The 24,468-nt window shown below is 38.1% G+C and overlaps 1 long non-coding RNA gene across 1 annotated transcript; it reads left to right on the forward strand.

Moving 5' to 3' along the window:
• Positions 1 to 485: 485 nt before the first annotated feature.
• Positions 486 to 7,725, forward strand: LOC138690252 (uncharacterized). The gene is made up of 4 exons (XR_011329053.1): positions 486 to 2,885; positions 3,272 to 3,374; positions 5,497 to 5,908; positions 7,640 to 7,725. It is a non-coding gene; the product is annotated as an uncharacterized lncRNA (long non-coding RNA).
• The last annotated feature ends 16,743 nt before the right edge of the window (positions 7,726 to 24,468 follow it).

Here is a 24,468-nt window from a genome sequence, read left to right on the forward strand (position 1 = left end):
AGCCCCACACCAGCTACTATGAAGAAAATTAACTCTATCCAAGCCAAAACCAGCACAGCATCTTAAAAAGCTCCTGATAAAAGCAATTACCTCTTTTTTTTGGAATCCTGTAAAATCAAAATGATCCTGAAAATGCTTCCAAGCCACCTCACCCAATAATCTTATTCTTTATTGAAATTAAGTTTTTCATGACAGGAAAAATAGCTGTTAAACATATGACTGCACTACACAACAGTCCTTATGAAAGTGAGGGTAGAATGTATAAGTCAGTGAAAGCGCGGAGAGGCTGTATTGTCTGGGTTGGAGGTTTGTCAGCAGAAGACTAACATTCTGTTATTGTGAAGTGTGTTATCAGGGTGTTATCATAATTGTGAAAATCCCCTATGAAATATTTCAGTCATAATCTTGAGAGAGAGCTGAGTGTGTATTTTCCTTTAAGGGCAAATCTAAGTCTATACATTTCAAACCCTCAAAGTAGTGATGTTTTAGTTGGCAGCAAAAATCCTGGGTAAGACCCAAATGTGAAACTTTTATGCATGTTAGCCTTCCCTAGGCCTAGGGAAATTGGTATTATTTTAAAGCATATGAGTTCATGCAGTTTTATTAGCATGTGCTTAGAATACTGTTTAACACTTAGCAGCTACCATAGACCTATTAAATTTGCTTTAGGAATGTGCTGTCTAGTCATGATCAATGCTAAGGATGATGTCTACACTGCTTGCAGCTTGACACTTGCAAGTAAGCTATTAATTCAGATGTGCTTGCTAACTTGCTGTGCAATGTCTGAATTCATCCAGGCAGTAGCACTGAAAGTGATTTCTGTACGGAGAAGGACAGAATTAAAGAGATTCATCACATGAATAAGTACTACAGAAGATGGCCCTTGACATAGTCTGGCATCGGTGCTTCCAAAGTTAACTGGTGCTTGTTTTAATTCCCCATTCACCATTCAAGCCCTGCAGTGACCACTGACAGAAAAAAAATTTCTGCCTATTACCCATCTTCTGTACGGAATATTCCACCTTTAATAGGACACCTAAGATTGCCTCTTTGAGATGTGGGTCTCACTTTTTCTCATATTTTCTTTCTTCTCTTCCACTAACTTTCAGAAACATGGGACTGTAAAAAGGATAATGCCAAAAGTACATTGAAATAAATTATTCCCTTCTCTTATTTTGTAAACAATCTGAGTAGGGCTTTGTTCACTTTCAACAACAGTACCAGAAAAAACAACAATAAAAAAGTCATTATTCTTGATAGAAAAACAAGCAAATATGTACTGAAACTGTTGCTTGCCATATCAGTAGTATAGCAGTGCTTGTACCACTGCTGATCCAAATGCCTGACCTACCTGACTGAAAAGAGATGAAAAGAGAATTTAGTAGAGAAAAAGAAAGTCAAACCTGATTTGAAAACATTTTTCACTTCCGTAGTCCTGCAGTTGCATGTCTTCCTTACACATAACATGGCAAATTTCCTCTCTCCTCCATTTTAGATGACAGTGGGTTAACAATTAGGTTATTCTAAATTTAGCCTTAGAAAAGCACTTTTTGGACTATTCCTTTAAAAAAAAAAAAGACAGAGGTAACTGGCAGCAGGCAAGCAGACAATGTGCTGGCTACTCTTTGAAGTCATCTGTCTAGGTCTTCTGGCCCCAAAACCTGCTGCTATGTGTGAGATGATAGTCTAGTATCGTCTCAGCATTTCACAAGGATGTGGTACAACTCTGGAACTGGTTCTGGTCCAGAAAGGGAGCAGCATCTCTAGCCTCAGGGATTTATAAGACAGCCAGACAAAGCCATGGCAAACCTGATTGTGTTGGTGATTGTCTGCTTTCTAGTGGGATATTGGACTGCATGACCCCAGAGGAAGAAATAAATTATCTTCTTTTACATCTATTTTCATATTTAAGCTTAGAGATGTCTATTGAAATCTGCCCATAGGGCATAGTTAGAAACAGAATAACACTGTGAAATGAAAACACATTGTTAAATGAAGAGCAAAAAGCAATAATGAATACTTTCTAAAGACAAACAATGCCTGTTACTTTGCATTTTTCAATTTGTGATGGCAAGCTGTGCCCAGGAAAGATGCTGAGATAAGAATTGCTGGTCTCTGTACTGAATGTAACCTGACAGCTGAGCAGCAAAATGATGTCAAAATGCTTTTCTGGAGCTAGTGATTATGTGTACTTAAGATCTGAACTGGGAAGAAAAGAAAAAAGAAAAAACCACCATACAATTTTAGAAACTTTTCTCCTGGAACTCCACATGCTGCAGCTACAGCTTATTCATGAGTCTGCAAGTCTGACAATCTGAAAATCTGAGTCAAAATGCCAAAGACATTAAAATAAGTGAGTCACAGGCTGGTGTTCACTGTGCTGAAGACATGGCTTTGCTTGGAGAAAGAAAATGAGAGCCAAGATGAATGGTTGTGAGGGACAACATTTATACTGAATTTCACTGGCTCTCCAGACAGGTTTTGTCCAACATTTGTACTCTCTTAGGAGGTATCTGAAAATACAGGATCCTTAAGCCACCACATGTGCAATGACATTTGGAATGCAGGCCTAGGTGAGATTTATTCTTTTTCTTTAAGAAAACAAATTAAAGTCAGAGTCAAAGAGACGAATGGAGAGAAATGCTTCACTCTGAATTCATCATGAAAGCTTTCACACTGCACAGGGCTGGAAATCTTGTCACACTAGGAAAAGGGTTTCACTTCCAGCAGCAAACCAAAATGATGACTCCAGTGATGGTTTATCATCTCCCCAAGCACTTGCATCAGTATCTTTATTGGACAGTGAAGAATCAAGAATCTTTCAGTTGAATTTGAAAAGGCAGCTCCTTTCTGCAATTCAAAACAACTATTTATTTCCAGTTAAGGTTAGTGTATAAGAAAAGTATTATTATGTGAAAATAACATTAGACATGCTGAAGTTGTTACTGTGTAAATCCTCACACCAAATGTGGCATTAATATAGATTTTCACATTTAAATACGGAGTGGAAATGGCGTTTCACAAAAGCATCAGACTCAACTGTGCTGTGAAGTTTCATGAGCTGCTTTAGACAGCAGAAATTAAATATAACAGCAAAAAGTTCCTGGATGATGCAAATCTAATTAACTTCTATTTTTTCTCTTTCCTTCCACACAATTAAATATTTATTACCATGACAGTAGAATTAGCTGAAATATTAAAAACTACAAGGGTGATCATCACAATGTGTTTTACTCTGCTGTTAACAGAGATACCTTTTTTCCTGTTGTAGGCATTTTCCATAGACTATAATATTCTTTGGCATGAAGAAAAACAGTTCTAGCTTAATACTTATTCCAATGGATTTTGAATGCATTTTTACTTTAATTTTCATGGTAAGTTACTTACATTTTTTCATGCTTATCTGAACAGACATTTGAGCAGTTATTGTAATTCAGTTCTTGTTATTCAAACTGATATTTTTATTGTCAAGGCAATTAGCAATTAATGAAGTGGGAACTGGATCCACTAAAGACCAGAGCTGATTTCTTTTTAACTAATTTATGAGGCTTTAGACGTTTAGCTCACTGGCCTTTTTATTGATAAACATCTTGCTGTTTCCTAGTAATACTGAACAAATGACAAATCACGAATCGTTCATTGCTACATGTTCCTGAGCCATTCAACTGATCAAGTACTGAAATGCACCCATGCTGACATAAAAACTCCTATTACCTGCAAATAATATAATATTAATCCCCAGTTCTGAAAGTTAGTTTTGGAAAGGGAGGAATGATAAAAGCTTCATTGTTGTCTTAAATAATGACTTGTACTTGCACATAAATATCTCAGGTTTATTGGTCTGCACTATTCTAGGTAGTGTAGAAACATGTAATATATGAGAACCTCCTATACAAAAGCAGCTTACGATATTAAAGAGCGGTTATAGTTGACGAATGAGAAGACAAGTCAGGATGGGTGGAGCGAAACAGAAGATATCATGTGAAAATAAATAAGAAAGATCAGATATTAATTTTGCCAGGTAGTCAAACTAATGCTGCCGTATTTCTGCTTTGAGTTTTCTAAGCAGAAAAATATGTAATTTCTTCCTGAAGAATATGCGTAATAACATTTTTGAGATCCATTTCTACTGTGCATGTCCTATACAATTGATCTATGCACATACTGTCAGTGCAATGTATCCATAGCACTTACTGCAGAGTTGTAAACTAATTACACATCATGGCAGCAGGTCTAATGCAAAATTCTGGATTTTCTGTGTCAGTGCTGCAGAGTTCATCTGTACATTTGCAGGAACTGTGACTTCCAGGCAAAATGAAATTTTGGTCAAATGGCCACACTAACAAGACTCTCTCTGAAATAAAACATGGGGTTGGAAAAGAGTATGTGCACATAAAAATTTTGATAAACAATTTCTCCAAAGATGAGAGACAAAACTTGTCCTCAGATTTTCAGTTTGTTGTCTATTGTATCACAGTGCTACGTGGGATCTCTAAACTGGGTCTCCATTCTGCTGTGTGCACATAAAAGGCCTGTGTCTCTTCTGAGAACAGGTTATTCTTTCAAAAAGACTAACATTTTTATGTCATATCTTTTAGGTTAATGGTATCTTTTCTCATGAGCTTTCATAGAAAATGTTTATAATTAAAACAAATTTCAGTGGAAATTTCCCCCACACAGGAACTGTGCCACAAGAATCATATGTAGCTTGTAGAAAATATTTTACTGTTGGGTTCTTAGAATTCAAATTTGGTAGAGGATGACACAGAAAAGGACTTGGAACACAACTTGTAAAGAGAAAGTGACAGGATCAGTTAGACTTTTTTCGGTACGTCAATAGACATCTGCAACTGCTCGTAAGAGGAGCACTACTCATGAAGAAATAATCAATTACTCTCAGCAGTAGAAATCAGTATTGTTTAGCAGTGTGACACCTTTCTGAAAACACACTGCTCTGTTTACTTAGCTACTGTAAGACAGTAAAGAGAAATCCTGCATTTTAATACTCTCACTCCTACTCCAGCCTTTTCTCGGAGGTAAAATGCTGCAGTAAGGATGTTCTTGTGGGAATTCTTCCAGGACTGGCAGTCCAACAGATAAGTGCAAGACTGTGCTTTACCAACAAGTTAGAAAGGACAGAGCAGGGCTTCCTTGTCTCAGAGCTAATAGGGCATCAGAACAAAGATTTTGGGCTGAGATGTGCCTAGAAGATGTGTCTCCTAGAGCCATCCAGGAGTGTAAAACTCAGAAAGGTAACATAAAGCCATGTAAATTCTCTTACATATGTTGCACAGAATTTCCTTGTTCACAGCTTCTGTGTAAAGTGTTTATGGCTCTGCTTTATCTTTTAATTTGTTTCATCTCTACCTTAGACAAATAGAAAATATGATTTGCCTTTATCTTTTTCTAAGACATGGTTAAGTAGCTTTCTATTTTGCTTATCTGAATGTTTGCTTTACAAATCAATGCAAGGCTCATTTCCTGTGTCTGATGAAGGTTTTGGATGAGCAACAACAGCAGCATTGTTGGGACCAGCTGAAGCATTCCTTGTTCCAGAAAGCCTTCTGAAGAGGCATGACATCAAATACTATGGTTTAGCAGAACTTGCATGCACATTCTGGTTTGGATAAGCAGTATGCCACACTGAATTTACCATAGTCATTTGCACAGTGGTGGGTGTTATCAGCCAGTACTTTCACAAGCACATGGAGTCTTGAACAGCTGTTGAAAGTGGATTTTATTTTTCTGTATCCAGAAAAGAAAAGGTAAGAAGATACTTTATGGCTCTTATGTAGTATGAAAGAAACAGAGAAGACCTTAACCAGCAGATAGATGAGCTGCTGGCCATGTCGATGATTGGAAAGGGAAGCCTGCAAATGATTCTATCACCAAATAGAGATCATGAAAGGTAGTGCCTCCTTCGCATAAAGTTGCACACTTGAATTCAATATGTCAGACAGAGAAAAGTCTGCTGCACTAGTCGTACAATTGTATTGCTCTCCACATACAGTTATATCGTTCTCCACATATAAAAATAAAACACTTGTTCCTCTGAAATTTATTGCCCCTTATAATACACAGAGTGTAAATCTGCCATGTAACATAAACTACCTCACAGTATTTTTCCATGAAAGGAACTGAAAATGTTCAAAATCTAATGTATTTGTATATATTGATAGCAAGCTTAATGCAAGCCTGTCTTGCTATTCTGTCAGCTACTACTTACTTCTTGTTACCATGACAATTCAGAAACTTAATATCCTCACCAAAATCTACTGCAGGAAATAAATCCATTCCATGGGCTAGTTAAAAAAAAGGACAACTCATCATTCTACATATAAAAAGAGAAAGTCACAGTTTAAGACCAGAAGAAGCCTGATGAATCAATAAAATATCAAGGTGTATTAAAATCTCAGGCATAGTTTGAATTGTTGAAGAGAAGCTCTTCACACAGATTTAATCTTTAGACATTTGCCTTCAAATGCAAATATTGACAAAATATTTTTTTTTCAGTAGCAGGTCAGCCACAGATTCCTCTATTTGTCTAACTGCAATTTATCCAGCATATTTTCAGCTGTCATTTTCTACCAACTAAAGCCAATCAAAGTTTCAGATACATTATTTCTGAAGGGCATTCCTCAGAAAAGCATCTGCATTAGGAGACAGTAAGAGATAACATTTCAAACAAGATAAAACAGCATTGACCAAGGTGGCTTTGGAAATTCATGTAGTTCCACCACTACGGTGGAGATGAATGGTAAAGATGGTTTTACATCCATTGTCAGCCCATTACCAGATTTTATTTGTTCATTGTTTCCTGATTCTCATTATGGCTGTACATTGCTTACTGCCTTGTGCCAAAAGGAAAGAAGTGGCAAACCAAAACTGGCTTACTTAAACTTGTGTTGGGCTACTCTCAGTGCACAACCAACCAGACCTGCCAAACAGCTGTTAATGATTTAACATTTTTACACTACGCTGTCTGAAGTCCTACCTTACTCGAAAACTATTCTCTGCTATTGCAGTTAGCAGAATATATGAGTTGAAACAGATTCACTCAATCTGAAGTCCTTTCCATCTTTTCTGTGAGTGTGTTTTGGAATAACTATGAACTTCTAGCCCTTCTGAAACAACCATTAGCAATGTCTTTTCATAGTCTAGGACCCGAATGTCTGACCATTAAGCCAGCACCACCCAGATTAGATAAATCTTCAGAATAAGAAATGGATAAGATCTAGATCACAGTCCTAGTCTGAAAGGAGTAGCTAACATTTCATTCAAAGCATTCATATTTACAAGACAAATAGGCATTGCTTAAGGAATTTCTAGAACCACTGGTGTGTTTCCAAATGTGTTGGAAGAAATCTTGTGTGTCATAGGATGAAGTTGGGTACACATACCAAGGTGCTGCTCACACAGGGAATTGAATAGGTTGGAGAGCATGAAAACATATGGTAAAAACCATAATGCATTCCAGAAGTGGTCAATAAGGATAAGAGGTAGAAAACAGAAAAAACATCTATGCAGTTTACAGCTCATTCAGTTTCCCTGCAGGCACCATTTCATTTCAAATGCAATACAGACAACCATGTGAAAACTTTGCATTCTGAAGTTCTTCTGCCTATAACAAATCTTGCAGATTACTCGTATTTGGAGGTTCCAGGCCAGATTTGCATTTGGAAATACCAGAAAATGTCAATGGGAATTTGACTGAGCAGCTGCAAGGCAAGTGAAGCCCTTAAGCTGATAAAGATTAACTACCAGTCAGAGAGAAAAAAGCTGTCTGGTCAATACCAGCCAGTTAGAATAACACCTCCAGAGAAAGATGTGAAGAGATGTGTCCTACTGAGTATGCATGATGCAAAGCCCAAGTCTGGATTGAAGGCTAGAAGAGATGGCTGGATATGAGTTGTTTGTTATAGCATGTCAAAGGCTTTACCTTGACCATAAAAATAAGCACCATTTTAATATACCAGCCAAGCTAGAAAAGGCAGCGTACCAACTCGGAGAGGCTTGCAAATGTTGCAGCAGCAGGTGTTGCTGCTGCAGGGTGATATTAGATTTTATTCTAGAGGAAGGGGAGTAGAACTTGTGAACCACTGTTCTCAGTCAGATGCATAGAAGTTGTTCTTCCCCTTGCGCTGCTACCTGTGAAAAGGGGATCACACCTTTGGGACAGGGAGGATGCATTGTTTCCTGTGTGGCTGCGGGAACACAACGATAAACCTCTCTAGATCGGTGCACTGATAGTAAAGCTGACTGCAGAAGCAGCTTTAGAAGTCAAGGCTAAAGACGAAAAGGCTGTTCATGTGAAATGCAAGCCTGTGACAAGTATTTTATTTCAGCCCATAGAATATGCTCATGTTGGCAATATGCAAACTAGAATTTTTGCTTTGGAAAGTCTTTTCAGGTTTGACCACAAACCCCTGCAGTACATTTGAACAGTATGATTTGATGCCAGCAGTGAAGAAAGAGAATTATCTTAACTGTAAAGTTGCCATTGATGGAAGGAAAATAATCTAATATCCCCTAAAATAGTCTCTACTAAGACAGAGTAGAGAGTTGAGATTCATACTTATTTGATACCCACCATTTCCATCCCAGTTATTCTGTTACTCAAAAACATAGTCTTATTCTTTCCTCTGTCATGTTTCTTTCTGAACATCTAAATTGCTTCTTCCAAGAATGTAAATGATCTTGGGAGCACAACAAGTGCAACTCATTGTAATAGTGTGTTTCCAGCACTATGCCATTTCATAAAGGCTGAAGTCCTTGGGACGTACATAGACCTGCCCAATAAAGACCACTCTCTCTTCCAGACTTTGAATTCCTCCTGTTCTGTTAAAAGGCACTCTTAATGGAAAACAGGCTTGTCATTCAGTCTTTTTCTTTTCCGGTGACATAGTTTCCATTTCCAGCTATGCCTGCTAGTTGGTCAGCTCCCAGTCAGCTTGGCCAGTTTTACTGTGGTCTCACCAGTTGACATCAGAGCTGTAATGCTTGGTCAGGTTAATTGTATGCTTGCAAATAACATCTGTCTGAGGTACAGATGATGTATTTCTGAGATGTGAATCCTAACTGAAAAAAAATCATAGGGCTTGGTATTTAAAGTGTGGTTATGACTCTTATACAGATTTTAGTGGGGCTTTTGCTTTTCCTACTACAGACAGGGTGCTTATAGCCCTTGCTGGATTTTAGTACAGTCTAAGAGTGCATTGAGGAACATGGCTTGTGATTGCAATCCACTTATTCTTTGAGGTTTGTCACTGAGACTGATCAACAAGGGCAATTATTCACCAGTTCCTTAATTCTTCACCCAGCATATGAAAAAAAAAAATATTCTCTTGGAGCTGGGAATTTGCTAGAGTCCATAAATCTTTCTAGTCTAACCTAGTTCATAGGTCTTTCTGGTGAGTCTGGAGAATTCCTGTCATTATAGTGAAAAGATTATGTGACTTATCTAAAACAGTTTGTCTTTCAGCTAGTTAATTTGTGAGTTGTGTTCTGAAAAGGTAATGTTATAGGAGACAGTGCTGAATAGCTCTAAGCTTAGCTCCATAGGAATAATAATGTAATGACCAAAGGAAGACACTTGCACTCAAGTACATGGATTATCCTGATGTTTCCAGCCACCTAATGGCAAATTTTGACTTCACCAAAACTGAGAGACAAAAACAGATCCTGGAAGACAAACATCCAGAATAAGTACTGAACTGTATGTCATGCTCTAGGCAGTGCTATGCCATGACCTTCCCCTGTACTTCAGTTCTCGTCAGGAAATATAGCAAGGTCTGTCACAGTGTCATGGAGATGGCTATATTGACACTCTCACTTTGGACATGTTTGATACAAATCAACCTTCATTTTAGTTTAGGAAGCATGGAGAAAAAATATACACAGTATATTGTGTAAACAGTAGTTCAGGCAGTAAAAGAAATTGGATACTATAGATTTCTATTATACACTCTAGCACTGAATGACCAGACTAGGTAACCTGCCCTTGCAAGTTCTCTAGTCTTCTGCATGCTCCCAGGAGTACAGAGCAGTGGGAGGAACACAGGTTCTGACCCCACTTCTCCACCTAGCACACCAGAGCTGAAATGAGTGGGACATTCATCCATAGCCTGTCTGGACAAGGATGTTACAGTTTCCATACTGGAGAAGAGAGCTAGGCAGGGAAGAAATGGAGAACAACATGCTTTACTTGAATTATTGGTCCTTAAGTCAAATTTAGAATAAAATAGCTCAGTAAAGAAAATCTCTGGGGAAAGAAGTTTAGTATAAAACTTCCCAAGCTAAAAAGACAGTAGAATGAACTATCCATTGTGCCGGTACACTTTGATTAGTCACATCATTAAGACTATATGGTAAGCTTTTTTTCAAACCAGCCAAACAAAATGGAGTCAAGTAACCTTCTCAGTGGATAATGGGCTTTCATTGGGAAAAGAGTAGTTAGAGAGACAGCTCAGCTGAAAGACAATGAAAACATATTTGACAGTCAGAATGTCTTGATTGATACCATGTTATGTAAATTGGTTTATTAAGCAGAAATTACAACTTAGAGTATTTCATCATGTTTGATATAATAATACTAGATTACTATTGTAGAGAATAATCTTTTTTTTTTTTTCATTTTTAGAATTCAGACTAGTAAAGTTCTGCATTCTGACAGGGAGAGAAGCAATGGGTTTCCCAAGACTTTAATAGGTTTACCTGATGTAAGATTCATGTTTTGTTTTTTTTGTTTTTTTTTATTTTAAAGGAATTACAAGAATTGGTTCCCTCCATCTAGACTGTGGTAGATTTTGATAGAAGATGTAATAGGAATACTTACTATTTCTGATATTTCGAAAAAGACCATCTAATAGAAAAGACACCTTTTTGCTAGGCAACAAAAAGATAGAAATGGAATTAGGATAATTCAGCACATCCACACAAACCATTCTTGGCTGTGCTAAGAATCTTTGCAAATCCTGCTTAGTGTGTGCATGAGTTCTCTGCGATGCCTTTTCAGCTACAGCATCCTCTGAGGCACAATTGTGGCGACGGGGAGGGTCGTCTGTACTACCCTGCTCCCGGACAGGCTGCCGCGAGAGGCCGTTCCTCAGCTCTCCACAGAGGATAACACTTCATTCCCTTGAGGAACACTGGCAGTAGCAAAACCCAGGCGGGAATTTTGGTCATCAATTCTGGCAACTGTTTGTTTCAAGTGCAGCACCACAGTAATGCAGCAGTATTGCTCCAGTTCCCAGCCTCTCCCAGGGAACTCTGCACAAATCCCAGTCCCACAGTGTTGCCATTCCCTATGGATGGCTATTAGACTATCATGAACCTCATTTTCATTTAAGCAGCTTTTCTCCTGAAAAACTAATGGAATGAAATATCTCATATTACCAATATTTTAAAATAAATGTTGCTGTTCTTCACATACAAGGTTAACAGAACTACCATTAAAAACAGTGAAACAACATTTCAGTGACTGAAGATATATAAAAGTATTTCCATATTTCATTTCGGTTTTCATTTGCTAAGAGTGAAGCACTGAACTCCCATACTCTTTAAATATCCTCATTTGATGATCAAAAATCATTTAACAGATCAGAGTCATTTAAATTAATATAAACTCTTATGCTGTGTTTATCTGCAATAATTTTTACTGCCATTTTTTCTATGCAAGTACTACTAAGATACTCTTAAAGATCCAAGCTACTCATGGAATTAATATTATAATTAGTAAAATCAGAGATGAGGAACAGTGTTACATTCATTTTTCTTTTACTTCTTGATTCCAAGAGTAAACAACAGTCATAACAGTTAGAGCTCTTGTCTATTTCAATCCTCATAAAAGTTATTTTTAAGACCTGAGGGACCTGCAACTCAAAATGAAAATCTTGTGAAATGTCCAGCCATCCACACCACACAGGAGTTGTTACCAAAACCGCAAGAATTCCCTGTTAATGAGCTTCAAGCAACTTTGAGAGGACTGGCAATCACACCTCCGCCGCCCGTAAATCATTTGAATTGCAGGCCAGTTTTATTAAGTGTAAGTGCTCATATGGCAGACAGCAAATCCTCCAACACCAACTCTACTGCCTCTCCTAGAGCTGTAGCACAACCTCTGTGCAGCCATAGCTTCCAATCACCACTTGTGTACACAAGTGATTAGTGACACGACCACGTCTCCAACTCACTCGAAGGCTCAGGGCACCTGTCTTTGTTAGCTACGAGAAGGGAACCGCTGTCCTTTCCCTCAGGTTTGCATCTCACCGTATGCAATACCCTGCTTTATCCTTCGGGTGCGTGTGCTAGAGGAAGAAGAATGCTCAGACAACATTTGTTGTTCTCTTGTGCGTACGCTTTAAGCTAGGTCAGCTCCCTGGTGGTAGCCATATATTGACCAAATATTGACCCCACAAATAGTCACGCTGGCCAAGAGAGCTGAGCACTGGGAGGCTGGAATACCCGGCATGGCTGCTGATCTTGTCCCACAGCCAAGACTTGCATTACCTTTACCATGGTTTCTGCCAGCATAATTCCGTATCCCAGATACTTGAAGAAGCCAAGCCTGTTGGTAACTGAACGATCAAGTGACATGACTGCTCCATGACCAGCTCTGTGGATTCTGTGGTTGAGAAGTTGTATTCTTGTCACATAGGTGGATGTCTGATGTCCAGAGGAAACTATGGAAAAATTCCATAGTTCAACTGACATGTTAAAATCAGAGGAAAAGAACATCTTTCCTGACACCTGCAGAAGTTAGCTAGTGCAGTCCCCAAATCAGAAAATAAGAAATTCCTTATTTCTTGCATATGAATACAAGGACTGAGTTGTGACAGCAAAGAAGGGATTGTCTGGGGTTTGTTTTATATGAATAAAAGTGACCCATGTAGAAAAAGATGAGAATGTATAAGCTAGGAAAAAATTCTTTTCTCTTTCCTCAACCTGAACAATCCTCGGCTCTCTAAGCTGCCCTTACATTCCCATGTCATGTGCTGTCTTGCAGAGAAATTAATCAACCTGTGAAGAATTTCAAAACCTTAAAATAAGTGATGGAATCTCTGCCTCTTCATATCTCAGCTGTATATCTCTATACTTGGCTTCGGGCTACTCCTATCCCTTCATCAAAGCGAGAGCAATTCTCTGTTTCTCTGGACAGTGCTTTTTGATGGGTATTTATTGATACTGATCTATTCCCATCTCATTTTGGCCCTAGCTACAAGGCAGCCCTGAGTCCTCCATGTCTTCTGTCTCTTATTGTTTTAAAGACATTTCATTTCCACAGCTGTTGAAATTCACCAGTTAGAAATTGGCCCGATTCAAAAAATCACTCACTTCAGAGAGCCTAAATTTAAGCCAGAATCATGACTGGAATTTCAGAGCAGCTGCACCTTCCCACCTACACAGAGTCATAAATCAAAACAAAAACATGATCCAGGCACATCTAAACTTCAGATAGTTTGAAAACTGAATGAAAATTAGCCCAGATTTTGAGATTCCCCTTCCCCTTTCCCTCACACAAATGTAGGCACATGTAGTTATACAGCAGGGAGAAATTTCAGGAGAACTAGAGGATGAACCTCTTCTTTCTAAATATATTGAAGAGATCTATTTGGTTTACATCCTGCCTTGTAAAGTGGTAGCAGAACTGGAAAAACACTGATAACTGTCCCTCTTGTATCACCATTTTGACAACGACAGGTTAAAATGAATCCTCGCTAAACCCTCTGAAGAGGTGAGGTCATCAGCATTATGACGTTCCATTGATGACTCCACTCTTTCTGAGCAGCTACTGATCAATGAAACTGACTTATCTCTGATAACGTCACAATTAAAACTCCAGGCTGGTCTGATTTGCAGCCACCTGATGCTCATGATATCAGGGCCACTCAGTCTTTCTCATTTCTTCTCTCTTCTGGAAGTGACTTTAACACTTGCCCTGGAATAAGGTGCTGCAGTTTTCTTGCTTTCATCCTCCCAGGACCAATGTCTGATAATAAATCAGGTTCACTGCTGATTTGCTAATCAGACGGAAAAAATACCAGAGGTGGTTTATGTTTATCTTTAGAGTGAAATTTCTCTCACACGCTTTGGAGATGTTCTTCTGATAAACATGTTCCCTTCCTCTGCTTATGCTGTCGATAGTGCAGCCAATCAAATTAAGCATTGATATTTTAAGTCTGTCATTAGGAAATGACATGTTGAGCAGTAGATGCCTGAATTCAGCTACATTTTAATAGGCTTCAGTGACAAAAGTGTTGCATCCCAGGTGGCAAACTGCATTCCTTTGGTCCTGTAAGATTTCACTATTTAAAAAAAAAAAACAAAACCAAAAAAACAGACAAGGCTGAGAAAAATAAAACTGTGGCAAAAAGGAGGCTTTAAAATTTTTACAGCTACTTGTAAATTACAGAAAAATGTTGGTAGCTAACATTTTTGAGTGCTACTGAAAACAGAAGAAGGATTCCATGTTTTAGTATAGCTTATCTCTGAACTGTTCAGATCTGTACAGGCTCTTACATAGCATTTACCTGTCCTGAAAAGCAACAAACATACAACACAGAACTAGAACAAGGTGAAGAAATAGCCCAGCTGTTACAAAAACAAAAGCAAAAAATGTCAAGACAGTCTGTCACCTTGAACATACAGAACATAAAACATAAGCCAAAACATTGCATAGATAACGGAAGTTATTGTTCCGGAGGAACGGAATCAGTATTTCTGGTAACCATTCCTAAATGCTTTAACTGCTCAAAAACGCACATAGCCAAATGGAAGCTATTTCGAGTTGATGTGTTATATATTATAACTAACCATAGTAAATTATAGTTGGAGCTCCTCATGTATATCACAGAACATGTAAACCAGATGACATACATATATCAAGGCTTACACCTAATCAGAAGCGTGAGTGTGAAACAAGCAAAAAAAAGAAAGGAAACAAATTGACATCTATTTCACTGGCAGAAGAACAAAAACAAGTAATATTTTGGATCACCATCTTTGACAGTGTCCTTATAAGTGAGGTTGGAAAGAACTGCTAAAGGAGTAATTAATGAGGCTGTCCCAGATGTCTTCTGCTATTTCCACTGAATCTATTTAGGTAGAATAGTCATTTTTAATCTCTGCATATACTAAATCAACTAGATGGATTTTCAGGCCATAATGAGAAGCAAAATAGATATTTCACAGGCAGTTTTGCTAGCATATTGTAATCTTATTTGTACTTATTTTCTGTCTCTCTGAACTACAATGGTTGCTTTTATGTCACACTGGGATGTAAACCATGAACTGTTGAAGTATGATCCTTCAAGTTTTGTCAGAATCCTTTGTGTTCTGTGTTCTATTTTTTTTAGGCTTATTTTAAAATATACTTTGTAAACTAATTTTTAATCTAGAAGGGTGGAGGCCTAGGATGTCAGATATTTGTCACTTGAGGTATTCCATTAAAGACAGACCCTAAAAAAGAGTGACCTAAGAAAAGGTCTAATTTCCTAGTCATAGTCCTAAATCAAAGTTCTCTTCCTGTTTTCTTTACTGGTAAGTACCAGCTTGTTGCATAGTTTCTAAGTAATTGCATCTTGATCAGAAAATAGCCAATATTTCAGTCCAAATAATATGTCAAATGTCAGGCTGCTTTCTGATGTACTGTCCTCAGGCACAGGCAATCAGAAGAACAAGTCAGCAATCCATGGAGAAGAGAGGCTTTTTACATTCAAACAGTTTACTACGCCAACTATTCATCACACCTGATATCACCGAATGGAAAACATTTTCATGTTGTTTAATATTAGTGACTAGCAGAGAATACTGAAACTCATCTAAAGGATATTTCTCGCAATATTTTTATAGGATAGGCTTCTTTTTTTTTCCTTAGGGACTTTGGGAACAAAATGTTTTTATTTTAGATTTTATAATCATCAGTATTCATATCAAATTGGTTCTTTTTAAAAAGCAGCCTTTTATACAGTACCTTTCAGAGGGAGGAAACTGAATTAATAGAGTTACACATTTCCTGGAATAATACAAAAGTCATTAAAGGAAAATATCTGAGATTCAGTGGCAAAATGTCTAGCTTGGAGCATACACATAACAACTGTCAGCATGTCATTACTTTTCTGGATAATACTTATTAGGTACAAAATATTTGTTTGAATGTACCAAACAAGCTCAATGTAAACAGTAGGGAAAGAAAGAACTTCTAACTAGAAGGTGTTTTTAGAAAGCAGAAGTTCTAATCTACTGAGAAGAATGTTGCCCAGATTGAGTACTTGGTCTTCAGAGAAGTGCTCCTCTTCACATTAATTACCTTAGTTTTTAACTGAGGGATTCAAGTCACACATACACACATACGCCCCACAAATCCAAGATTCGCAGCCTGTTAGAAGGCTGACAAAACTCAGGGAATAGATGTTCATTGAATCAGATAAGCTTCGAGTCAGGTGCTACTTCAAGGACATGTAAGCTCAGCATGACAATGTACTTCTTAGTGTTATTTATTGGTGATTCATAAACGTCCCAGCTCCTAGGGATAAATGCATTCTAGTATGAATAACAGGATCATAGTAGGTCACTTGGTGAACTCAGCGGAGGTCTGTTGACTTTGTCTGGTATGCAGAAGTGGTTATCAATTTGAAAAAATTATCATCGTTCCCTCCATCACGACAGCTGAGTGTACGGAGGCCTCTTCCAGGTGGACTGGACCTCCGAAGACAGATCTGTCACTGATGGAAAGAGTTACTATTGTAACTGCCCCACTGTTTTTGTTTAGTGAGAATGGCAGACCAAGATCTACGTCACGCCTTCAACAATTGCCACAGGACATTACTAAGGGAAAAGTAGGTATAAGGCAACCATATGTGATACATTTAGCCCTAATATGTTCCTATCCTACAGATATTTTCAGATAAGGGATTTCCAGTGCCGGGTGAAACTTCTTTGGTTTTAACACCACCAAACAGACTTCTGTTCTGTGAACTTGTCAAGCCTCCCCTGGAATCCAAGGAAAACTCCAGCACCTACAACATCCTTTGACAATGAGTTCCACAGATCTATCTCTAGTTCTGGGAAGAACTTTCTCCTTTTGTTTGTTATGAAACTTGGTCGTATTGAGCTCATATACACTGGATTTATTTGAAATTGCTCATACTGGTTTTATTTGATGCCTCTTAGTTCTTGGATTGGAACCCACCCTCCTTGCAACATTGTTGATTTTGTAGACTTTTGTATCTGCCTTCAGTTACCTTCTTTCCAAATGGAGCATTTCTATTTTTGCTGAGTTGTTCTCCATTCGGTATCTGTGGTCATTCTGATTGCCCTTCTCTGAAATTTGTTGATAGCCTTTTGGTGATGAGAGAATCAGAAGTTCGCAGTTTTCAAGCTGTAGATGAACCACGGCTCCGTTCAAACTTACAGGCACCATTCAAAAGGGTGTAGGAAGCAATACAGAAAAGACTCTATGGCCTGAATAAACATTTTAACCCAAGATTTTCTTCCTGACTGACAACAGTCATTCAAAGCTAGTCGTCGTTTTATATAGGAGATTACACTTTTTTTTCTGTGTAACACTTTAAGTTCCTACAGTGAAATTCATCTGGTACTTATTGTCATGTCATGTATTCTCTGAGGCTCTCTTCAAACTTGGGCTTCTTTTTTGTTACTCCAAATAATTTAGTATCATTAATGTGTTTTGCTACCTCTGATCTCGTATTATTTTTCAGCTTGTTTATGAAAATGTGGAACAGCACAGATCCCGTAGTTACCCTTCACCCCTTCCTCGCAAGAACTGGCTGTTCCTTCATCTTGTCTGCGTCCTGACTTGCATGCAAACAGGGCCCTTCCCTCCTGGCTTGCGCAGCATTGCAATGCTCGGCTTACTTTAAAGCAACTGGCTTTTATCCATTTGCTTTTAATCCCTTCAGAGAACCCTAATGGGCTTATGAAGGAGGACTTTCCTTTACAGACATCCTGTTGACTCTTCCCCATTGGGAAGAGATCATATTCATCCATGTGTCTGTTAATTCTGTTCTTTATTAATTTGCACTTACTCTAATTCTCACCAGAAACTTCTTTGTTTCAAAAGCCAGCTAGATTCTTGTTTTCAGGGCTACAGTCCGATTCTAAAGGGAGGGTTTAGGGAGGAAGCAAGTTACTTGGAGGCAGGAAGAAAGACAAGGACCTTCTCAGTCTTAGTACTGATGATGTAAACATATTTGGGAAAACAGCTGCTCTATCTTCTTATCATTTAACATCTAGCATTAGAAACTCAAACTAGTGATAAAGGTAGTTGCATAGGATGAAAGCTCCTTTCGAGACACTCTTTTTCAAAACGCATATTAATCTCATTACAATCAGCAACAACTCTGGCATCACCAAACATTGAAAATTATGATTGGAAAGTGGAAACAAAATCAGGAAGTTTTCATTCTTTCTGTATTGAAAATGTATTGTGAGCTATTGTGTGTATTTATCTGTGAATCTGACACCTGCAGAATAGCCTCACAGCCTGAATAAACAAATAGTAAGCCAAGACTTATGATCTAAAATCCTTCATGAGAACTTTCGTTTTAGATACAGATTGGTATTGGACTCCTTACGTTTTGGTCTTTTATGACAGTTTATCTTTTCTTGCTGCATGGGTTCAGCCCTGCTAAAATGCAGAGGACACTGGTCATCTAAACTAAATGGAAGACAGCAGAGATGCTCCTAGAACGATGAAGACCTGGATAAAATGGCCAGAATATCTTTTACATGTGCAGTTAGGTGTAGTATAAACAAATAAAACCTCTGTACTGAAGGACAAAATAAAAAGAAAAAGAAAAAAGACTTTTCTCTGTTGAGATCTTTTACTTCTCTCTCCAAGGTAGGAGAGTGTTTTTCTTACTTTGTCACAGTGATTTATTTTGCAACAGTAAGCTAAAATTTGCAGAATGTTTGAATGTAGTTTTTAATTTCATTGCCCCTAGGAGCGTGCTGGGGATGAGCTCTTCTTAACTTGTCAGATGGAGCTAATATTAAATTTATTAACAGCATAATAACACAGGACCTGAACTGTTTGTTTTCTTCAGTATAATGATGTTAGCAGACGTGTAGTGACTCATAACGCTAGTCCCAAACATGTCTTCTCTGTAAATCTATAGGGTCTCTTTCTGATTGTGGTGCTACAGCAATAGTTTATGGAGAATATCTGGGAGGACATCCATCAGTAGAACCTACTAGAAATCTGATGCACAGCGGCAGGTGGTGTAGCCTAAAAGTCCTGCTGTGGTGCTTTTAGCAGTCTCATAACAAGACACTTGAGAATCCAAGTATTTTATACCAAATCTGGAATGACCCAACACCATCAGAGAGGCAGATCTGCAGGCCTCCGATGAAACATTGATAGTGGAGCGCCCTAGAAGGAGCAATACAAGCTGGGAAACACTGATGCTCAGACGTGTTTTATGCTCTGCGACACGTTAGCTAGCATTATGCTGTGCATCTGGGGGATGTCTGACAGAAGACTTCGTGAACAGAAGAATATGTTTATACATTAATATTGCTCATACAAGAATTGTTGCATCCGGACATGACCCAGAGCTCATTGTTGTCGCTGGGGACATTTCTTCTGCCTCCAGCGATTTCATCTCGGCCTGCATGTTTGTTTAAGTGGGCATGCAGACTGGGTCTCAGATACTTAATGAGTGCTTGAATGTGATACAGTCTACAATTCAAAGTGAGCAAGAGGTGCATCGTGTGACTGCCTACAAGCTGTTTGCTCTGTAAATTCATGTTGTCTCTTCCACATAAATAATGCTGTAGTTCTGTAATCTTGCAAAACTGGCATTTTAATATTCCTTATTTTCAGCATCACTGCAATGATGAGCCTGATTTTTACCAGCAATGTAATAAACAGGTATTGATGTCTTTTAATTACTTCCAAGATAGTTCGGTAACATTTGTCTTTGCCGCATTCGTATTTGCTGAAGAAGGAAAAAAAGCAATTAATAAAAAGTGACTTAACAGCTTAATTCAGATAATAACCCTTTTTCAGTGGGGTTTTATGTACCTAGAGATATTTTTTTCCCAATACATGTTGTCAGCTTGCTTGTTTGTTTAACCACCTTGCTGATCACTGTATATTTTCGTCTTTGGGATTTCGAAGTCTGTGGAAGTATAAGAGTGTCTAGCACCCTAGCAATAACTGGGACTGATGGATGTCTATAATTTTAAGGGTGAAGTTAGAAACTAAAGAAGCAATAATTTCCAAGGGAAACCATAAAAAAACTTTTCCTTCTTCCCCCTCTCTCCTGATTCCTCAAAAAAACACTGAGGTAGCATGTGGCCTGTATAATCTAAGTCAGCTGTAAAATTCCATCCGCACAGCTTAATTACTCACTATGGAGACTACAAGAATGTATAGAAAAAAATTTGCCTTTGTTTATAGAAGTAAATATTTGTTTTACATCTTTTGACAAAATGAGGTATCTTTCTGCTAAATGCCGTTTTCAGTTAATAATGTTACGCTACCGCTTGCTCATCAGGTTTCTTTTTTATTGAGGGTGCTAAATTTCTCAGAAAATTTAGGCTATAACATTAAGTTACCAATACTTGGTAACTTAAGTTACCTTTTTTTTTTTTTAAGTGATAAAAGAGCTTCTGAAATTCTATCTGATGTTCACATTATGATTGCTCAAATAGGTTTGATAATTGAAATAGCTACGTAAGACATATTTAAGGACCACTACAGGAAAAACAAGGAACATGTTCAAAGTCCTAAATAAAAATTCCAGTCCTGAACTTTAATTGTTAGGAAACTTAGCAAAAGGGAACTCCGTCCAGTTGCCAGGTTAAATTTAATAATGGGCAGTTATCCTTTTTTTTTTCCCCAGTACTGTCATTTGACTTAAATCTGGCTTTCTTAGTCTAGAAAATCAGTTATTTTAAGATAAGAAGCTATTAGGTTATCTGGTATAGTGTACCTTTGGCAAAATGTCCATTGCATTATCTCCATTTTCTCTTTATATTCATGAGTTCAATTATACTTTTCTTCAAAATTTGTTCTTACCCTTTTTCATCCTGTTGAGATTATACTTATGATCCCATAGTCATTTTAGCAATATTTTTCTTGGCTTCTTAAATATAAGTACTGCATTTTCAACTGTCCAGGGGTATGGTACTGACCCCAATTTTGTTAGAAATCTTCATTCTGACACCACAACTTTCAGTGTTAATCACAGGATTCCGGGGTGATGGTATCTGACTCCTCAGGTAAATCTCACACATTCTTTCCTTCTGCACCCATTGTTCCATACCTTCTTTACGACTTTCTGTCCGAACCTTGACCCACTGTCTGGCACAAGGGACAGCAGCTCTTAGTGATGTTTCCCCTCCGGCTCTGGGTTGCATTTCTTTAAAGAGAGTGACTGGATGAGATGGATCCCTCTAGAGGTAGGGGGAGACGGTTATTTCTCAAGGGATGAAAAAGCTTTTTGAAGGGAAAGAAGCTTCCAGATGGAAGTAGTGAATAAGAAGCTGGGAGTTCAAGGAGAGGATGTGGAGAGCTGGAAACTGATGATCAAGCCTCAGAGGAACAGAAAGAAAACTTCCCAGGGACCAGAAAGGATTGTGCATTCCAGTTTCTTAGACTTTTTAGTTCCTGCAACACAATTATTTAGTGTGCCTGGCCCGGTCAGAGTGCCAGTTCCATTTAGAAAGCATTTAGGAGCTGTCACGGATGGAGTGATGCACTTCGCTCGTATGAGAGAAGTAGCAATATGTTTATTGATATAAAACAGTGGTTTAACAAAGTTTAATAGTAAACGCAACAGTGGTTTAGCAGGATTCAATGGCAAAGGTCACTTGATATTTACTGCATAGAGGACAGGGTCAGACAAAACTGTCGGGGAGACGCTCCCATTGAGTCATGAGGTTCAGAAAGGACCCCCTTGTGTTCTAAGCTCCTTCTCAGAAAGCAGTTTAGGTGTGGCTGGATCCAGACTTAGTCCCAGACTTGGTCAATGGTTTATGTCTAAAGGATTATATGTGCACAATCAATCCTTGATATCAATTAGCTAAGATTTCAAAGTTTCAGTGCGCTTATTCCCAATTCACTTACCGAGTATCTAACGCAATCAGGATTCTCTCAACCTCAAGAAATAACCTGGAGAGGCGTCCCTACTCAAGGGGAGATCCCGGTGTGCAGCCACTGCCGTGCAGGAGAGTCCCGGAGGCTGGAGTGGCATAGCGTCACCTTTCCCAAGCAGAGTTTATCCAAACCCTGCATCCCAAATATCCTTAGGGCATGCTAGCCTTTTTTAGGCCCACTCGAGGCAGCATCCTTGAAACTCTTTCTAGCTTGACAGAAATGCTGATCTACTGTGTGCTTTCAAACCAGCGTTTTAAAATACTTTCTTTTCATTCCATTGCCCATATTTTTGTTGTTTTGACAGCAAACAATGAATTTGTGGGAAGGAAGGCTAAAGGATCGTTACAGAGACTTTGAATATGCTAAGAATGAATGGAAAAACATGTTTTCTCTCAAAAATTGTTTCATATTTTAGTCTCTTCAACTCATCATCTGGGTTTGAAATTACTTTTTTTATAGCAGTGGTTCTCCTAGTTTATAAGGGTTTTTTTTAACATTTTAAGCATAAATTATGGTTTCTGCATATTAATACTTCTATTAAGTATATTCTGTTCCATAAGTCTTTATGTCATATTAATCTCATTAGAGCACTTCCTAAATAAAGTCTGAAGGAATGTAATTAACATGTGCCATATGTTTGTTTTCTCAACCTCTCTCCCATAGGGAAGAACGAGTGCAGTGGAGTATTTTTCTTCTCATATAATATAATTAGACACAAACTATTCTGAACTTCTATAGGACAAGGAAAGATATTACAAAAAATTGTCTTTCCCTGACACCAGAAGTTTTTAAAGTCTGTAAAAGTCTCTGGTTTACATTATTCAGTCCTCAGTCAGTCCCTGTCTGAAGCCTATTTCCTACACAGGTGAGCTGCATTGCTTTTGCCAGACCGATAAGGCTGGCGAGCCCAGCTTACCTCAGAATTATGGGCAAACTTTTTTATATTAATACCACTCTGAGATACATATAGATAACTATTTGCATTTCTTCACAATAGATGGAATCACCCGCAAAGTTCCAAACATTGCCAATTGAAGATCATAGCCTCCTTGAACAGCAAGAATATAAAGTCTGTCTTTGTAGCATTCAGTCTACGCTTACATCTTTGAAAAAAGTACAGCCTAATCTCTACCTGGTTTAAGTGTTAAGTATTACATTATTCAGAAAAATATTCCCAAATGCAATAAGAAAATTTAAACAAGCTGGCATGTGGTGCTTTGCTTACCTGCTTTAGTTTAGAAGGTAAATGCTGCAATTTTTGTAATATAAAGAGTTTAAGACTCTACAGTTATTTTATTGAACCAGTTGGACAAACCCACACTTACATTTGTACAACATTGAAGTGAACAGGAGAGCAGAAAGGTAAGAGTATTATACCCTAACCCTAAATGCAACACTGCTGGGGAGAAATTCAGCCATGATCTTATTTAAAGACTATTACAGCTGTGACACTGTCACACAATGCAGGTAAGTAATTATGCTCTGCTGTGTGCTGCTAACAAGGGTTAGCATGGGGCTAAAGTCTCGTAAGTTCTCTCTTCCCCCAGACAGACCAACGCCAGATACCTGAATCTAATTTCATAAAATGGCAAATATCACCTAGTCCAAGTAACATTTTCTCAGTGTTTTTATATTGCTACTTTGTTTCTTCTTCACCAGCTTCAGCAAGTGATCCTCAGGCTAAATATTGAAAAGAAAACCCCATGTCTTTTACGAAAGGTTGCAATGCAGGAAGTGTAAAGAAGGAAATACGGGAACTTAAGGGTTTGAAAATCCACCAGCTAGAATTGCTCTATTTGTTCAAATGGCTTTTTTTCTCTATCCCTGTGTTTAGATCCAGCCCGCAGTGGAAATCAATGAATTCTCAGAGCTGACAGGTTTGCTTCCACTGTTGTCTGTAGACAGAAAACGGGTTGGAATTAGACACGTCATTGAAACAGGCTAACATCCTCCCCTGGCTCATGTCCAAATGGGTTATCTGAACAAAGGCAGAGAATTGTGAAAACTATTACTGTAAGAACAGGCTTTATGACAATAGGCTTACTTGGATCTCCATCTTCCTCGGCATTTTTGTCTCATCTTGCTTTAATTCATTGCACATTTATTTTTTTAACACCAGAAACTGCTTTTTCTTTCTTTCTGTCAGCACTGCTGTCACTGTAATGGTTGTTCCCAAGCATTGCACATATTTTCATTTACAGCTAGGACCAAGGATTTTAGGACTGCAATTTTTGTTTTCCGGTCCTTCCTCAGAGAACAGTAATTTTTAATCTGATCTATAATGTTCTGGTACCTACAACAAATGAATATTAAATATTTATAGACTTAAATTTATTGCAGATCAG

This window comes from Haliaeetus albicilla, chromosome 21 (assembly GCF_947461875.1).
Source record: "Haliaeetus albicilla chromosome 21, bHalAlb1.1, whole genome shotgun sequence".
NCBI classification, from domain to species: Eukaryota; Metazoa; Chordata; class Aves; order Accipitriformes; family Accipitridae; genus Haliaeetus; species Haliaeetus albicilla.